This window comes from Oncorhynchus nerka, linkage group LG12 (assembly GCF_034236695.1).
Source record: "Oncorhynchus nerka isolate Pitt River linkage group LG12, Oner_Uvic_2.0, whole genome shotgun sequence".
Taxonomy (NCBI): Eukaryota; Metazoa; Chordata; class Actinopteri; order Salmoniformes; family Salmonidae; genus Oncorhynchus; species Oncorhynchus nerka.
In genome coordinates, this window is record NC_088407.1 from 66,424,111 (window position 1) to 66,441,910 (window position 17,800).

The 17,800-nt window shown below is 45.9% G+C and overlaps 1 pseudogene; it reads left to right on the forward strand.

Annotated features, from left to right (window-relative positions):
* Positions 1 to 17,800, forward strand: part of LOC115138816 (phospholipase DDHD1-like) — a 42,676-nt pseudogene that overhangs the window by 3,462 nt on the left and 21,414 nt on the right.

Genomic DNA, 17,800 nt, shown 5'->3' on the forward strand with positions numbered 1-17,800 from the left:
AGAGGAACTCAGGAGCTCTGTCAGTGACTATTGGGTTCTTGGTCACCTCCCTGACCAAGGCCCTTCTCCCCTGATTGCTCAGTTTGACCTGGCGACCAGCTCTAGGAAGAGTCTTGGTGGTTCCAAACTTCTTCCATTTAAGAATGATGGAGGCCACTGTGCTCTTGGGGACCTTCAATGTTGCAGACATTTTTTGATTCCCTTCCCCAGACCTGTGCCTCGACACAATCCGGTCTCTGAGCTCTACAGACAATTCCTTTGACCTTCCCGCTTGGTTTTTGCTCTGACATGCACTGTCAACTGTGGGACCTTATATAGACAGGTGTGTGCCTCTCCAAATCATGTCCAATCAATTGAATTTGATTTTAGAATGGGTTCTGAATACTCTCTGAATGCACTGTTTTGTCGCAATCCGGAGTAGAGTCAGGCCATCATATTTTAGAAAACTAATGCACCTGTAGTTTATCTTTGCCACCTCTCACAAATCCACAACGGTGGCCCATTTGTATTAGTTTATCCACTATATTGGGCACTGCCTCCATTGAATGTATCTGGACCGTGCTAACTAATTAATGTAGATTTCCAAGAAAGCCAGCCATGGTGAAAATGAATGGACCCATATGGTTATAGGGCCTGTTGCTATAGAGCCCTGGATTACTTGGTCAGGCCAGCAGGGTATTTCATTTTCCATTAAGGGATGCATGGCTAATTGTCTGAGTTCGCTAGATGTTGTAATCAGTTTGAGACTGTTACTATGTTTGGGCCTGTAATATTACAGTTTGGTATATTCATGAGCTCACTAGAGTCTGTTTGGTTTAATAAGACTTTTCAGAGACATTGGCATTTTCACTATCCTACATACTGTATGTACTCTCTGCACCACATCCAATGACAAATGTCGCCTGAGTAAAAGGGATTCCATAAGAGTGTTTATGTCTTTGCTGCTCTATAAATGGTGATAACCGTGTGTTGCTTGCTCCCTGTTTGTAGGAACAAAGTCACGCCCAAACTCTGTGCTATTAGCTAGAATACACAGTAGTTGTGAGAGCATGTTGTCATGCTCTCACCAACTACTAATTCTAAACGAATTAGTTCTGTAACTTTGGCCTCTTTCCACATACAACTGAGATTGCCAATGCCTAGCTTTATGCGGTGCCGGATTACCTGTCGTATTGTAGCCGTCACAAACGTACCTACCTAGTCTTATTTGCATGCTGTGTCAACACCACACAGATAGAGTTGTTACCAACTGGCTCAGGATGCATTACTCACGTTGTCTTTGATTACCTCAGCATTTCATTCCCAGTAGGAAACAATCAAATGGAAACATTGAAAAGAAAAACAAATCGAATGCTTGTGTAAATCTCTTTCGAATTTCCCCGTGCTCCTTTCTCTCTCCCACCCTCAGAACAGGAGAGCATCCCTGTCATGAGGAGCCAGTGGTTCATAGATGGCACCTGGCTCCCATTGGATGAGGACGAGAGTGACCTCATCGAGGTGGAGCACCTAATCTGTTTCCATGGGCAACACATGCAGGACAGCTTCGACTCCAACTCTGCGGTAGCCAAGACAGCCGACAGCAAAGATGGTGAGAGAACACTGTGGCTTGTGGGAGATGTGGTTTAGGCCTAATTAATATTTATCAAGTGTAGGCCTATATCAAGTATATCATGCATTATTCTAAAGACTGAATACCAGTTGTATCCAACCCTAGTCTCTGGAGTGCTACAGTCTGGGCAAGCTTTGCCTCGACCCGGCACTGAAACTGCTGATTCCACCAACCATGTCTTGATGATTTATTGATAAGCTGAATCAGCTAGTTCTCCAGGACCAGGGTTGGATACCAGTGCTGTAGGAATGCTCTCTCAAATATTCATCCGCAAAGCTCTTTCAGCGAAATCACTACTAACCTGATTATAATTCCAGCCAGGCAATTATCTATAAGGAACTTATACATAATACAGTGTGATAGCGGCTGTGGAATGGGGTTCTCTGTCGATGGTGTCTGGGTTAATTATGGACTCCATTAAAAAAGCATCCGCTCCCATTCAAGTCATTTACCTTAGCCTACCTTAGCAGAACTGAAAAGTGCTTTTGAGACTCATATTATTACTCAACTTATTAGCTATCATGATCTCCCTGTAGACCAGAAAAATACAGGTTTGACCTTTAGGAGGCAGCTGGTTGTATTGTGTTAGCCTAGAGTGTATTATAGGTAAAAGTGTATTTGTTATGCAAGGCTCAGACAGCACAGTTATGTGACATATTTTCAGGAATAGTTAGTTGAAGCACTCTGAAAAGGAATGATAAAGCAATCTTTCAGTCAGCAATCCACCTCTGAATGCAACAAGTCTTCAGGGCTGCTTCTTCTGTAATGAATGTGATGTTGTGTGAATGAGTGCGATACCAGCGGCATTAAATCGCAGTGTGTCACCAGGGGAGATTTTGTGTGACTGTGTCAGTGAAGAAGGTAAGGAGACTGTCTCTACGTTTGTGTGTGTGATAGAGAAAGGGCGAATGCCATTGGTGTTGGTGTGTGCTGTCTAAGGACATACATGTTCATATGCACACTACCGTTCAAAAGTTTGAGGTCACTTAGAAATGTCCTTGTTTTTCATGAAAACATACATGAAATGAGTTGCAAAATGATTATAAAATATAGTCAAGACGTTGACAAGGTTATAAATAATGATTTTTAATTGAAATAATAATTGTGTCCTTGAAAATTTGCTTTCGGTAAAGAATCCTCCATTTACAGCAATTACAGCCCTGCAGACCTTTGGCTTCTAGTTGTCAATTTGTTGAGGTAATCTGAAGAGTTGTCACCCCATGCTTCCTGAAGCACCTCCCACAAGTTGGATTGGCTTGATGGGCACTTCTTTTGTACCATATGGTCAAGCTGCTCCCACAACAGCTCAATAGGGTTGAGATCCGGTGACTGTGCTGGCCATTCCATTATAGACAGAATACCAGCTGACTGCTTCTTCCCTAAATAGTTAAGAGCTGTGCTTTTGGTCATTGTCCTGTTGTAGGAGGAAATTGGTTCCAATTAAGCGCTGTCCACAGGGTATGGCATGGCGTTGCAAAATGGAGTGATAGCCTTCCTTCTTCAAGGTCCCTTTTACCATGCACAAATCTCCCACTTTTACACCACCAAAGCACACCCAGGCCATCACAGTGCCTCCACCATGCTTGACAGATGGCGTCAAGCACTCCTCCAGCATCTGGAGTGAATGTTCTTCTTTGTGAACCGAACACCTCAAACTTAGATTCGTCTGTCCATAACACTTTTTTCCAATCTTCCTCTGTCCAGTGTCTGTGTTCTTTTGCCCATCTTAATCTTTTCTTTTTATTGGCCAGTCTGAGATATGGCTTTTTCTTTGCAACTCTGCCTAGAAGGCCAGTATCCCGGAGTCGCCTCTTCACTGTTGACGTTGAGACTGGTGTTTTGCGGGTACTATTTAATGAAGCTGCCAGTTGAGCACTTGTGAGGCATCTGTTTCTAAAACTAGACACTCTAATGTACTTCTCCTCTTGCTCAGTTGTGCACCGGGGCCTCCCACTCTTTCTTTTCTGGTTAGAGCCAGTTTGCACTGTTCTGTGAAGGGAGTAGTACACAGCATTGCACGAGATCTTCAGTTTCTTGGAAATTTCTCACATGGAATAGCCTTCATTTCTCAGAACAATAATAGACTGATGAGTTTCAGAAGAAAGTTATTTGTTTCTGGACATTTTGACCCTGTAATCGAACCCACAAATGCTGATGCTCCAGATACTCAACTAGTCTAAAGATGGCCAGTTTTATTGCTTCTTTAATTAGAACAACAGTTTTCAGCTGTGCTAACATAATTGCAGAAAGTTTTTCTAATGATCAATTAGCCTTTTAAAATTATAAACTTGGATTAGCTAACACAACGTGCCATTGGAACACAGAAGTGATGGTTGCTGATAATGGGCCTCTGGTTGCCTATGTAGATATTCCATAAAATAATCAGCTGTTTCCAGCTACAATAGTAATTTACAACATTAACAATATCTACACTGTATTTCTGATCAATTTTATGTTATTTTAATGGACAAAAAAATGTCTGTGACCCCACACTTTTGAACGGTAGTGTATGTGTATAAGAAATCATCTTGACAGGTCAAGCTAAGTCTGAAGACAAAACTTATATCTTGAACTGAGAACAAGTGCTGCTTTCCTTCCAACGAAGGCCAGCGCCATCTCCTCAGTCACAATGGCACTCAGTATTGGACCATAACACAGTGTTTGCACACATTAACCCCTCATTGTAAATGGTCATGACTTGCTCTGATTAACTGTTAATCAAAATAAGTTTAGTCCTTGAATGGATCCCTGTTCTAGCATCTATTCTGTGTTCTGAATTCCTCCAACAGTACACTCTGTTCATTCATTCAAGGACAGTCTCTTCTCACCATTCAGGATCTATAGGTGACCGTAAATAGTGTCATCTGTAGACTTGCTGGCTACTGGAGGTTGCCTTACAGCAATCTACACACGCACAGAGGACACACATCCTAATCAAATCACAGACTGACACAGACTGTTTGAAATGGGTTCCAGGGTTATGCCAAGGGTTGTGTCACCTTCACGTAACTACCAACAACCCAGCCCTTTCCAAACAACCTCTGGAAGCTCATCCCACATCCTTTCTGTTCTGAGTCACCTCTTCTGAGAGAATACGACACTACTCTGTTCTGTCCTATCACTTCACCAAATCAGTTGGATGGATTCATTCATACGAGGATTCACTCTTCTCGAGATTGACACTTCAAACTGTTGACACGTTCTGAAAAAGCCGGTTAATACCCTGTGTAGTGAAGTCTATTATAGCTTACTGAACTTCTCTTAGTTTTTGCTATGCTACACTGAACATTGTTGAAGACTGACAATCTTGTTATTAGTGTCCATGCTGATATATACTAAATAATGATTGCATCTTAAAAGCCTTACATCTTAATATTCATGATCATCCGTTTGAGCCGCATTTTTAGTGTGCTTCCTTTATAATGCGAACACTCAGGGCTTCACACACTGTTGTAAAGCACCTTGAGCCACTTTAGCACAGTACACAACACAGAGCAAGCTGTGCTTTGAAAATACTGCAGTACTCTCTCTCTCCTTCACTCCTCTTCCCATCATTCTCCCTCCAAACTCTGTCTTTCTCTCTCACCCTTCCTCCCCCCTCTTTCTCTCTAACTCATCACCCTTTCCCTCTTTCTCTCAACATTCCTCTCCCTTCTCCTCCCTGTTTCCCTCCCTGCCTCTCTGGCCCTGAAGCCCCAGCAGCCATCTCAGACGAATGGAGCAGAAAGCATATGGTGGGGCATGCATTGCAGGCATGTTATGTAGGCATGGGTTGATCATGATACAGGCAGGATGACCTGTGTGAGTGGAGTCCTCTCCTGCCCTAGGTTACTGCTGCTGCTGCTGCTGTCTCAGTCAAACAGTGTGGAGAGGATGTGGAATGACATGTCATTTCATAGAGATATTCAGCCTCTGTTCATTGTTATTAACAATGGAGGGGGGAAATACATTGAAAGGTTCCTCATTCCTCATCAGGCTTCTTTGGCCAAGAGTGACAGTGACAGTTTGCCACTTTCTTTGCAGTTAATGGCTGCCATCGCTGCCTAATTTGAGGAGTAAAATTGACAGGGTCATGGCTAGAAAGGGATCCAGCTGTTGTCAAATGAATGTCAAAAGTTCGATTTTTATTTTATTTTAGCTAAGACTAACCCTTTTCCTAACCTTAACCTAATTCTCCTAACCTGCTATGAAAAGTCACATCTGATGTTAATTTGACAAAAGCTGGATCCCTCCTAGCCATGATCAATTGACAGTGGCCACAGATGGCGACCCGCATAGCAGCTGTACTGTGGAGGGTTTAATGATGATTTCAGCAGCTACTGAAGCTGGCGATGGGCTGGGTCACATGATATAGAGTCAGTACCTGCCAGTCTGGCTTGAGGAAAAAATAATGTACAAAGTATCACTGACGATATTTGTTGTACAGAAACCGTCAGTTAGTGCCAGTGTGACTGAAATGGCACCTCCAGAGAAAAGTCCATTGAGGCTGACCCTCTCACTGTGAATGCACCAACTATGGAGCAGGGGGGTGTTAATAGCAAGATGGCCCTGATAGCTCCCCTTTCAGGATTTGGAAGACCTGTTTAAACATGCCCTGCCTGTGTGTCACTAAGGGAGACTGTGTGCTCACTGTGCTGTGTATGGAACAATATAGTGAGAATGTGTGTGTACTGTGGCTATCTGCCTGCATGTGTTTTTGGAGTGGTTGCTGATGATGGCAACAGAGAAATGTGAGTGTGTGAAGGGACTGTGTGTAAAGCCTATGTGAGAGTATCATGAGGGTGTGTTTGAGGCAGGAGAGCTATTTGCCTGTGGGCCGGCTAGGGGCTGGGCCAGGGCTCATGACGGTGGGGAGTATTCCTGTCTGTCAGGCTCATGGAGGGCCAGAGCAAAGCAAAGCCCCACAGACACAAAGGGTCATGTGTCAACACACACAGGTCATAACACCACATAAAGTCATGTCACAGCTCTAGCCTACACCACAGGACATTCATCATGGCACACTATGACATGTACATTGACCATACGCATTCAATAACTAGAAGGGCTACCATTCAAAATAAACAATACAAAATGTAATCATAAGGTTGTCAGACTCAAGTTGTCAAACATAGTTGAATTAAAGTGCAGTACATTTGCAGTGTTGCATCTGCAGTACTGCTCTTTCCCCTGGACGATTAAATCCAAAGCTCCAAGCAGAGCAGACGAGCTCTAATCTAATATGTCATTTGGAATGCCATGCCATTCCACTCCACCAATGGACCTACATTCAATATTTAGGCCATACCAAGCCCTGACCAGGCCACGTCAAAATGCAATATCTTGTACTTCGTAGCACTGTCATATCATCTGCAACTGTCAACATCCTGAAATATACAGCATTGAACCTCTGAACCCAAGCATAGCCTATGATAGGGCACGCAAGCCATCTTCAGTTCAGAAAATAAGTCAGATGTATTAATGCTGTGTTAGTATTAATCATAAGCAGGATATAAAGCCTATTGTGAAACTGTTGTATTGATGTGGTCCCAGATGGAGCAGCTGATTCATGTGTCTGTCACCAGACCCTCAGAGGATGGCCATATGGTAGTACAGTGCTCGCTCTCTCTATTCCTCTCTCCCTACACAACTCACCCTTGACAACTTGCTTGCATCTGGGTAGTCTTGATTGACCTATTTATAGCTGTGAGTAATTGTGAAATATGAAAGCCTTCACAGCACAGCATCATACCTTTATGACCAGCTGAGCTCCCAGCTCAGGTTTAATATGAACACCCTTGTGTTGACTAACTGTCCTTAAACACAAACCCAGCCTCCAGCTCAGTCAGCTCAGGCAACTTACTCCCTTCCAACAGTAGGGTCCACAAACAGAACTCTGCTGCAGGGTGAGGCCAAGGCCTAGGTCATGTGATATGAGTCAGCGTGACAGGGTGAATGGTGCTTGTAGAACGGGTTTCGGACTGAGTCCCAATGTCCTGGTCACTGCACTGGTCAGGACTGAGTCTCAGGCTATCCTCTGACTACAGACAGGCTATATGATGACAGCAAGTCTGACACACTGGTCTAACGGGAGGACATGTCTCTGGATGAAACCCTGGTTACTTGATAGCAGTCGTCAGGTTGTTATTGTGCGGGAAATCAACGTATGTCATGTAATGTTAGGGAAAGGTGTGTGTGTGAGAGAGGGAGCTGAGTTGGTTTACTGAGTGTTGTTTGAGAGCGCTCGAGAGAGAGAGAGGAGGGGTTACTTTATGGCCAGTGTGTGTGGGAGAGGGAGAGAGCCGTTTCTTTCCTTTTAGTAAATATTAGAGGGCAACTTCCTTTAGGGTTCTCAGAAATGTTTCTCTTCTTTTTTCTGAGTAATGGATATCCTTCCCTGAAGTCTTTCTGACACTTAAATAATTTAGCTCCTCAGTCCACCTGGAAGAGAATCTGTTTTTTTGGGGAAAACATGAGCAAAGGAAAAAGAAAGCTGTAAGACTGGCTAGTTCTACGAAACTGCTCTCTGAAGGAAGCCCACTCACTTTGGGATAATTAGGATTTCCTCTTGAAATATTAAGCTGTTAAGTCTGGCTTTTTCCCTTTAACTCTCCAAGAAGAAATCAGGTGCATACTTTAAAGGTGATGTAAGAAAGTTGTTTTGCAATTTGTACCTGACCTGTCTGACAAGATACTCCATGCCACCCGAAGTCTCTTCACAGTCCCCAAGTCCAGAACAGACTATGGGAGGCACACAGTGCTACATAGAGCCATTGATTACATGGAACTCTATTCCACATCAGGTAGCCGATGCAAGCAGTAGAATCAGATAAAAAGATGAAAATAAACATCTTATGGAACAGCGGGCACTGTGAAGAGACACACCAAGGTACAGACATGCATACTTATATAACGGATGTGAAACGTTACACTTACACACATGCTAGCACACACACACATGTGCATTGTAATATTGTTGTATGGCGGTATTATACATTTCCTTTTGTAGATGCACAGTGGTGTAATAATATTATGATGTACTGTTTTATGTGTAATGTAAGTGCCTTAACGTGTAGCTACTGCCATGGCAACAGCTAATGGGGATTCCTAATGAATACAAAAATGAGTGTTGGAGAGCTAGCTAAAAGTACTGTATGACAATATATCCCTGTATCACTCTTAATATGTTATGTTGTATATTATTGTCACGTAGCCTCCATTGACCAGCCATTTGGTATAAGGCAAACAGTAATTCTCTGTTTTGTATAAAAGATTTAAAAACATATCTGTTTATTACAGCACATTGTAATGTAGTCCATACTGAGTAGCCTGAAGACAGAAAAACAATAATAAAGTTTGTATATGTTGAGTATGATTCAGGTGTTACCCCGTCTTCTCTGGCATGTGTCAAGTAGCTCTGCAGTTGGGTTTCAATGGTCACTTTCAGCTCAAGATTGTGTCTAAAAGCGAATATTGCCACGTTAATTATATCACAACAATGAAGAACCATGTGTAGACATACAGTAAGAACAGGTTTTATTCAAATGAACTACTTTGCCTATCAGTTGAACCAAGCTCCCGGGTAGCGCAGTGGTCTAAGGCGATGCAGTGCTAGCTGTGGCGATGTCTTAGACCACAGTGGTGGCAGTGCTATCTGCGCTAGCTGAGCAGTGCTATCTGCGCTAGCTGAGCAGTGCTAGCTGCGCTAGCTGAGCAGTGCTAGCTGTGCAACCAGAGACTCTGGGTTTGAGCCCAGGCTCTGTCGCAGCCGGCTGCAACCGGGAGGTCCATGGGGCCGCGCACAATTGGCCAAGCGTCGTCAGGGTTAGTGAGGGTTTGGCCGGTAGGGATATCCTTGTCTGATCACGCACTAGCGACTCCTGTGGCGGGACGGGCGCAGTGCACGCTGACCAGGTCGCTAGGTGCACGGTGTTTCCTCCGACACATTGGTGCGGCTGGCTTCCGGGTTGGATGCGCGCTGTATTAAGAAGCAGTGCGGCTTGGTTGGGTTGGGTTGGGTTGTGTTTTGGAGGACGCATGGCTCTTGACCTTCATCTCTCCCGAGCCCGTACGGGAGTTGTAGTGATGAGACAAGATAGTAACTACTAACAATTATATACCACAAAAAAGAGGGCAAACATTTAAAAAAATAATGTATTAATGGTTAAGCTGTACGGTTCTAAACTATTTCCTATTAAAAACTAAATGTGGCATTTTCAGCTGCTAACCCAACGGCTAATGTACTGTACACACAAATCCCAGCGTGGTTACCTGATATCGGTGCTGCTTGACAAATGCTCCCAGTGTCACAGGGATGGCAGTGGGTAGCCCTTTCTGACAAAACGCCATCGCCATGTCCATCACTCACTGTCTCTTGGTTGTTAGTTCTCTCCCACCAGCCCCCTTTCTACCTCCCCCTTCTTTTCAAATGGAGTGGATTTCAGCCGAATGCTACAACTAAATGTCGCAAGCGCAATCGCTTCTCAGGTACTGTACCGCCAGTCTTTTTTATCCCCTACATTATCTCCTACATATCTGCTATACTCCATCCTCCCTCTAGATCTTAGGTTTCGATTGAACTAGATCTTCGTTCAAAGCCCAGTGAGACATCCCAACCCGCTCTAGAAGAATTAGATCTAGATTAGACTCCTCCTCACTCCTTTAGTTTGAACTGGGCTTAGTCATTAGAATTTCCCCCTATCTGTGAAGCAGAGTTTGTCACAATTACTGCTGCAGCTGCTTTCTGGACTTCTGGAGGATCTTGCTCCGGTCTGTCTGTTAGTGGAGGTAGAGCTAAGTAGGTGGAGTGTCAGTTAGCTAGTAACATCCTTCCAGGCTCTCTAAATCCACATAGGAAAACTATGGATCTGAGCTTAATAAGCTATCTCTCCAAAAATCCTCCCCTTCTCCGCCTCTCTTTCCTTGTAGTGGCGTGATCACAGACAATGAACAAAACTCTTGTTTAGAGGCAACAGAGTCGCCATTCGGGCCCCCATAGACTGCAGTCTTCACTCTAAGGTCCAACATTGCCTCTATGGATGGAATAACTGCTCCTCTATCGCTGGCAATAAGCGTCTCTGCACTGTCTGCAGAGTTCAGTTAAACTAGCCCGAATATATACCGAATATAATAATACAATATAGACCTAATAATAATATAGACCTGTAAGCTCTCGTTGGCTGGCCCTCGCTTTTTTTTAAATTTATTTTTTATTGTTTTTTTACCCCTTTTTCGTGGTATCCAATTGTTGTAGTAGCTACTATCTTGTCTCATCGCTACAACTCCCGTACGGGCTCGGGAGAGACGAAGGTTGAATGTCATGCGTCCTCCGATACACAACCCAACCAGCCGTACTGCTTCTTAACACAGCACGCATCCAACCCGGAAGCCAGCCGCACCAATGTGTCGGAGGCTACACCGTGCACCCGGCAACCTTGGTTAGCGCGCACTGCGCCCGGCCCGCCACAGGAGTCGCTGGTGCGCGATGAGACAAGGACATCCCTACCAACCAAGCCCTCCCTAAGCCGGACGACGCTAGGCCAATTGTGCATTGCCCCACGGACCTCCCGGTCGCGGCCGGTTACGACAGAGCCTGGGCGCGAACCCAGGGACTCTGATGGCACAGCTGGCGCTGCAGTACAGCGCCCTTAACCACTGCGCCACCCGGGAGGCCCTGGCCCTCGCTTCTTACTCGTCGCCAAACCCACTGGCTCCAGGTCATCTACAAGACCCTGCTAGATAAAGTCCCCCCTTATCTCAGCTCGCTGGTCACCATAGCAGCACCCACCTGTAGCACACACTCCAGCAGGTATGTCTCTCTGGTCACCCCCAAACCCAATTCTTCCTTTGGCCGCCTCTCCTTCCAGTTCTCTGCTGCCAATGACTGGAACGAACTACAAACATCTCTGAAACTGGAAACACTTATCTCCCTCACTAGCTTTAAGTACCAGCTGTCAGAACAGCTCACAGATTACTGCACCTGTACATAGCCCATCTATAATTTAGCCCAAACTACCTCTTTCCCTACTTTATTTATTTTGCTCCTTTGCACCCCATTATTTCAATCTCTACTTTGCACATTCTTCCACTGCAAATCTACCATTCCAGTGTTTTACTTGCTATATTGTATTTACTTTGCCACCATGGCCTTTTTTTCTTACTTTACCTCCCTTATCTCACCTCATTTGCTCACATTGTATATAGACGTATTTTTCTACTGTATTATTGACTGTTTGTTTCACCCCATGTGTAACTCTGTGTTGTTATATGTGTCGAACTGCTTTGCTTTATCTTGGCCAGGTCGCAATTGTAAATGAGAACTTGTTCTCAACTTGCCTACCTGGTTAAATAAAGGTGAAATAAATAAATAAAATATCCACATGCAGTAAGTTACAGTCCGGTAACCTGGAAAGACATGGGTTGCATTCAGTTGGCACAAAATGTTCTCTGCTGTTTTTGTTCCTAATGAACGCAACCGTAGTGAACTAACACAGAGTAGTGTACTCCCTATGTGGCTCTACAAAGCTAGGAACATAGCTAAGATGTTTGGCAGGCCATTAATAGGCCTTGTGCATATTTGTCAAACTGTAACTCTCCCATTCCATTTAAAGTTGAGAGTACAGTAGCATCCTAACAATAGCACCATTTTAACACCACTTTTGCCCTAGTTTAGTGGCATAATTCCATACCTCAGTTACAAACAGGCTGTCTTTCTCGCTCTCTTTCTGACTGTCATTCTCTCTCACTGTAGTTCTAGCTGTTGGTCTCTCACACCGTCTCTAAATCTATCTACAACTCTTTCTTCTTTTCCCTTTCCCTCCCTGGCTCTCCGGGGCGTAGTTGGGAAGCCTCCCATGTAAACTTCTTAAGCTCTCTATGTTTGACTGCTAGATCCTCTGGTGTGCTTTGCCTTGGTCTGGGCTGCATTGTAAAACAGGATGTGGTTTCTAGGAGGCTCAGTCATTCTCATTTCCCATCTCATTTGGCAACATGAGCACCTTTTCCATTCCCCACCCAGTCAGCCGTGACTTATTTATATGAAGGCTGGCTAATGGGTACTACTGAGTACCTCCTGCCTCCTAAATACATCCTGTTTTACAGTGGACTCAGTAGGTGTAAGTGGTAAGGTTCTGTCTTTCCCTACTGTACTCCCCAGACCATTATATCCCTGCCGCCCGCCGCCGCCACCACGTTTGTCAATTCCATATAAATTAGAAAGTGGAATTGATCCCAACCTTGGTGATACTTGTTGTGAAGCATGCTTGTTATCCCAAGTGATTTCAAATGAAAATGTGCTACTCTAACCTGGTGCAAAGTTTTGCAATGCTGAAATATCTTTACCCTCAGGTTTTCCAATGCAATCGATTCTCGTGACCATCGACTGGATGGATTTTTCTTTTTACTGATGCTTGTTTGGGATTCAGTTCCATCCCTTCTACATATCCCTCCTCTAGTCCCCCTTCTGGTTCTGAAACTCCATCCTCAGATGCCTCCTATTAGGAGGCGGTAGGATGGAGAGAAAGAGGAAGAAGAGGTGATTTCAGGCTTTGGTCACCCCTGCTCTGTAGATCGGACGGAGCTGACTGTGCATTAGTTGAGTTTGCTGAACACCTGCTAAGTGTTTGCTGTGCACTAACGCGCTATCTGGACACGATCTGAGGAAGCGAACGCTCTGGAGAGGCAGTGACACCGGCGTGACACTCATGCTAAGTGGCCCCCCTCGTCACTCACACTCTGTCTGTGTCTCTCTCTGTCTTTATTTCTCTCTTTGTCTTTCCCTTTTTCTTTCCCTCTTTCTCGCTCTCTGTCTCTCCTTCCCAGCCTGACACAATGTAAAGGCGGCAGTCAAAGAAGAAAATCAAACAGAGGAAGCTTTGATGTCTCACATTTCTCTTGCTCCTTTAATCCTCTTTCTCTGTCTTTTTCTTCCCTGTTAGGACACATCAAGGATGAGGCCTACACAAGTACAGGTCACTGGGAACGTCCCCCTAATGTCCACCTCTCCTTTGAATCCCTTTGCCCTGGACTCTTTAACACTGTCCTTCTATTCCTTCCTGATTGGCTGTGAGCACCGCAGGGTTCGGTCCGGTGACTGGTGTGTCAAAATAACCGGTCACCTCTTCACGTACTGTACATTGTCTGAAGTGTCATTCAAACCTCAATGTGACCGGCTCACCCCAATCAACTGGTTTAATTGATCTTTCTTGTTTTCAGCTAACCGCTTCCAATTCTGCTCCCCCTGTTTAGACTATACATGCCATATTTCCACTCTTACTTGCCCTGTTGTTGTGTGCCCACTAAGATAACAAGGCTGGAGTCTAATATAGTCCTCTGTCAAGGATATGTTCTGCACAGCCTCAGTGTAGCCCATCCAAATAGGAGATTGGGGCTTACCATAGAGCCCCACTGGGGACTTGTGTGGTACTGTAGTATCTCACATTGTCTATTGTACACAGTCAATGACACTCAAGGAATACATGGGCGGGTAATAGTTGAAATATGCAGACTCTGTGAACCGGTGTGCCTCTTCAATATGCTATTTTCTGGTTCTCTAGTAACTCTCCGCAGATCAATGCACTAGTCATTATTTGATCGACCGTTAGACTAGACCAAACGTTCTCCTTGTTGAGTTGAATGCAAAATGAGGAGTTTGTAATCATCCTTTTGATGAGTGTATTTTCTCTCTACCCCGTCATTCATTCATCTTTCCTCACCTCCTTTTTCTGCTTGCTCTCTCTTCTCATTACATTGTGAGCGTACCAAGTAATTAGGCGTCACTCTAAAGCGGGAAGGTGGAATAAACGAGTCAGGAAAAAGGTTTTTCTGATTGAACACGGTTCTCTATTGAGAGTATTTTGTCAACAAAAACATTCAAACATAATCAATGAAAAATCTTCCAAGGAAAAACACACATCTTCTTCTCCAGATGAAACAAGAACACAATAGGATAATCTTTAAACTACAACAAACATAAATCACGGTTTTGTCACCGTCTTAGTGGTTCTTTCAGCACAGTTTCTCTCTCTCGGTGGCCATCTTCCAGAGATAGTTTCCCCCCCTCTCTTCTGGTTCCATTCTCTCTTTTATAGGGGAAGGAGAGTATCTCATTAGTACCGTCAGCTGTGCTTAATTGACTCTGGTTACCTTGTCTCCCAGGCTCTGTTGGGCAACTATCCATGAGCCCAGCCTGCCCTCTAGTGGTCCGTCCACATACCTTCCCCCCCAGGACCGAACCGGAGGGTCGGGCGCCAGACGCACCGTCTTGGTCGTGTCGGGACAGCGCGTCTGCATTCCCGTTCCTCGATCCGGCCCTGTGGATGACATGGAAAGAGAATGGTTGTAAAGACAAAAACCATCTGGCTATTCTGTTGTTATTGTTTCTCTTACCAGCCATCCACGTGAGGGGCGCATGGTTAGTAACTAATGCAAACCTCCGACCCAGTAGGTAGTACCGGAGATAATCGAGGGCCCACTTGATGGCTAAGGCCTCTTTCTCTACGGTCGCATACCTCTGTTCCCGATCGCTGAGTTTCCTACTAATGAAGAGAATCGGCTTCTCTGCTTCACCTTTACCCTGAGCTAGTACGGCCCCGAGCCCTGTATCCGAGGCGTCGACCTGCACAATGAACTCTTGTGAGAAGTCCGGAGCCTGTAGAACGGGATCAGAACACAGGCCATCTTTTAACAATTGAAAGGCCTCTTCCGTCTCGTCTTTCCACTCTACCTGGTTTGGCAGGTTTTTCCTGATGAGGTTTGTGAGGGGGTTGGCAATGGTTGCATATCCCGGGATAAAACGGCGATAATATCCTGTTATCCCTAAGAAGGCCCGAACGTCTCGCTTGGTCCGGGGTCGAGGCCAGTCACGAATTGCCCTGGTCTTCTCTGCCTGTGGGCGTATTTTCCCATTCCCCACGGTGTACCCCAGGTATTCCGCTTCGGACAAACCCAGGCAGCATTTATTTGGATTGGCTGTCAACCCTGTGGCTTCCAAACTCACGAGCACCGCCCGTAATCGCAGGAGGTGACTATCCCAGTCCTCGCTGTGGATGACCTCATCGTCTATGTACGCCGCTGCATACTCTTGATGGGACCGTAGAATGGCATCCATGAGGCGTTGGAAGGTTGTAGCGGCACCGTGCAGTCCGAAGGGCATCCTCACATACTGGAAAAGCCCCTCTGGAGTGGCGAAGGCAGTCTTTGGGCGATCCTCCGGAGCCACCGGCACTTGCCAATATCCCTTCGTCAAATCCAGGGTAGTGATGAACTTGGCCTTTCCTAAGCGCTCCAAGAGTTCATCCACGCGGGGCATGGGATACACATCGAATGTAGAGATGGCATTCACGCCCCTAAAGTCGTTGCAGAGTCTCATACTACCATCGGATTTGGGGACCAGGACTATGGGACTGGACCACTCACTCGTCGAGGGCTCGATCACGCCCATCCTCAACATCTCCCTCACCTCTTTCTTAGCGATGACTCTGCGAGCCTCAGGAATCCTGTAACGGCGGATATGCACCTTCTTGCCGGGTTCAGTGTGGATATGGTGGAACAGGACATCTGTTTGTCCTGGGAATGGAGAGAATATTCGACCGAAGTTCATAATCAGCTTGTCTAGCTGTCTTGACTGCTCCGGTAGGAGAGTTTGGCCACGGCGCACCTGTGGTAGAGCCTCCTCTTTTCCTTTGCCCTCCAGGGCCATCAAAGCCACCTCCTCCTCTCGTCCATGGTATGTCTTCAGCAGGTTTATGTGATAGATTTGGACCTTCTTCCTCCTGTCAGGTTGCTTGATGAGGTAATTGACCGGTGAGACCCTTTTCATTACCTCGTAGGGCCCCCTCCACTGCGCCAGCAAGCGATGTTCGGCCGTGGGCACAAGCACCATCACTTTCTCTCCCACGGTGAACTCACGGGGGTCGCAGACTTATCATAGGCCCGGCCTTGGGTCCTTTGGGCCTTCTCCATATGCTCCTTGACTATGGGCCACACTGCTGACAGGCGGTCTCTCATCAGGGTAACGTGTTCTATTGTGGATCGAAAGGGGCATGGTTGGGTCTCCCAGGTCTCCTTGGCTAAGTCGAGGATTCCTCGACAGGGTCTGCCATAGAGCAATTCAAACGGAGAGAATCCAGTGGATGCCTGGGGTACTTCTCGCAGGGCAAACATTAAGTGTGGGAGAAGCATGTCCCAGTTTTTCCCGTCTCGGGACACCACCCTTCTCAACATGCTTTTTATCGTTTTGTTCAAGCGTTCACACAACCCGTCTGTTTGAGGGTGGAATATGCTTGTACGTATCTGTTGAACCTGATATAACCGACACAAGTCCTTCATCAACCGGGACATGAACGGGGTTCCTTGATCAGTCAAGATAGTCTTGGGGAGGCCCACACGAGAGAACATCAGGAATAACTCCTTGGCAATTCCCTTTGACGACATGTTACGCAGGGGTATGGCCTCCGGGAACTTGGTAGCGTAATCTATAACCACTAGGATGTACTCGTGTCCTCTGGCGGATTTTGGGAGGGGTCCTACGAGGTCCATAGCTATGCGTTCAAGGGGAGTCTCTATGATGGGGAGAGGAATCAAAGGGTTACGTAGGTGTGGCCGTGGGGCTGTACGTTGACATTGATCACACGTCCTACAATACCTGGCCACATCCCGGGTGACCCGGGGCCAATAGAATCTCTGCATGATTCTGTCAATAGTCTTGTCTCGTGCCAGGTGTCCTCCTAGGACATGGGAATGGGCTAACTGTAGAACTGTATCTCTGTATGGCCTAGGCACCATTAGTAATTCCTGGTTTTCCCCCCTTCGTCGTACGACCCAGTATAAGAGACCCCGCCTGATTGCATAGTAAGGAAGAGGGGGCTCACCTGATCCGTCGACGTTCCTCCCGTCGATCACCTTCACCTTCCTCATGGCCTCCCTTAAGTCTGGGTCTCTATGCTGCGAGGTGCCGAACTGTCCCTTTAATTCCTGGGGCAGGTCGACCTCAGTAGAGGGATGTGGAGGTTGTTCCACATCCCCATCTGGGGTGACCGAGGAGAATCCCTTCCAGGTTCCCTCCTCGGATGGAGCTTCAAATATATCCCTTAGCGCCTGGTTGCTCCTTCCTTCCTGCGTTGTGTATAGCCCTTCACATGTGTCTTCATCGGTGGTTTCTTGGAATATCTGTCGTAAACGTTGGGTCGCTATTTCTTCCTCTGCTGCAGAGGA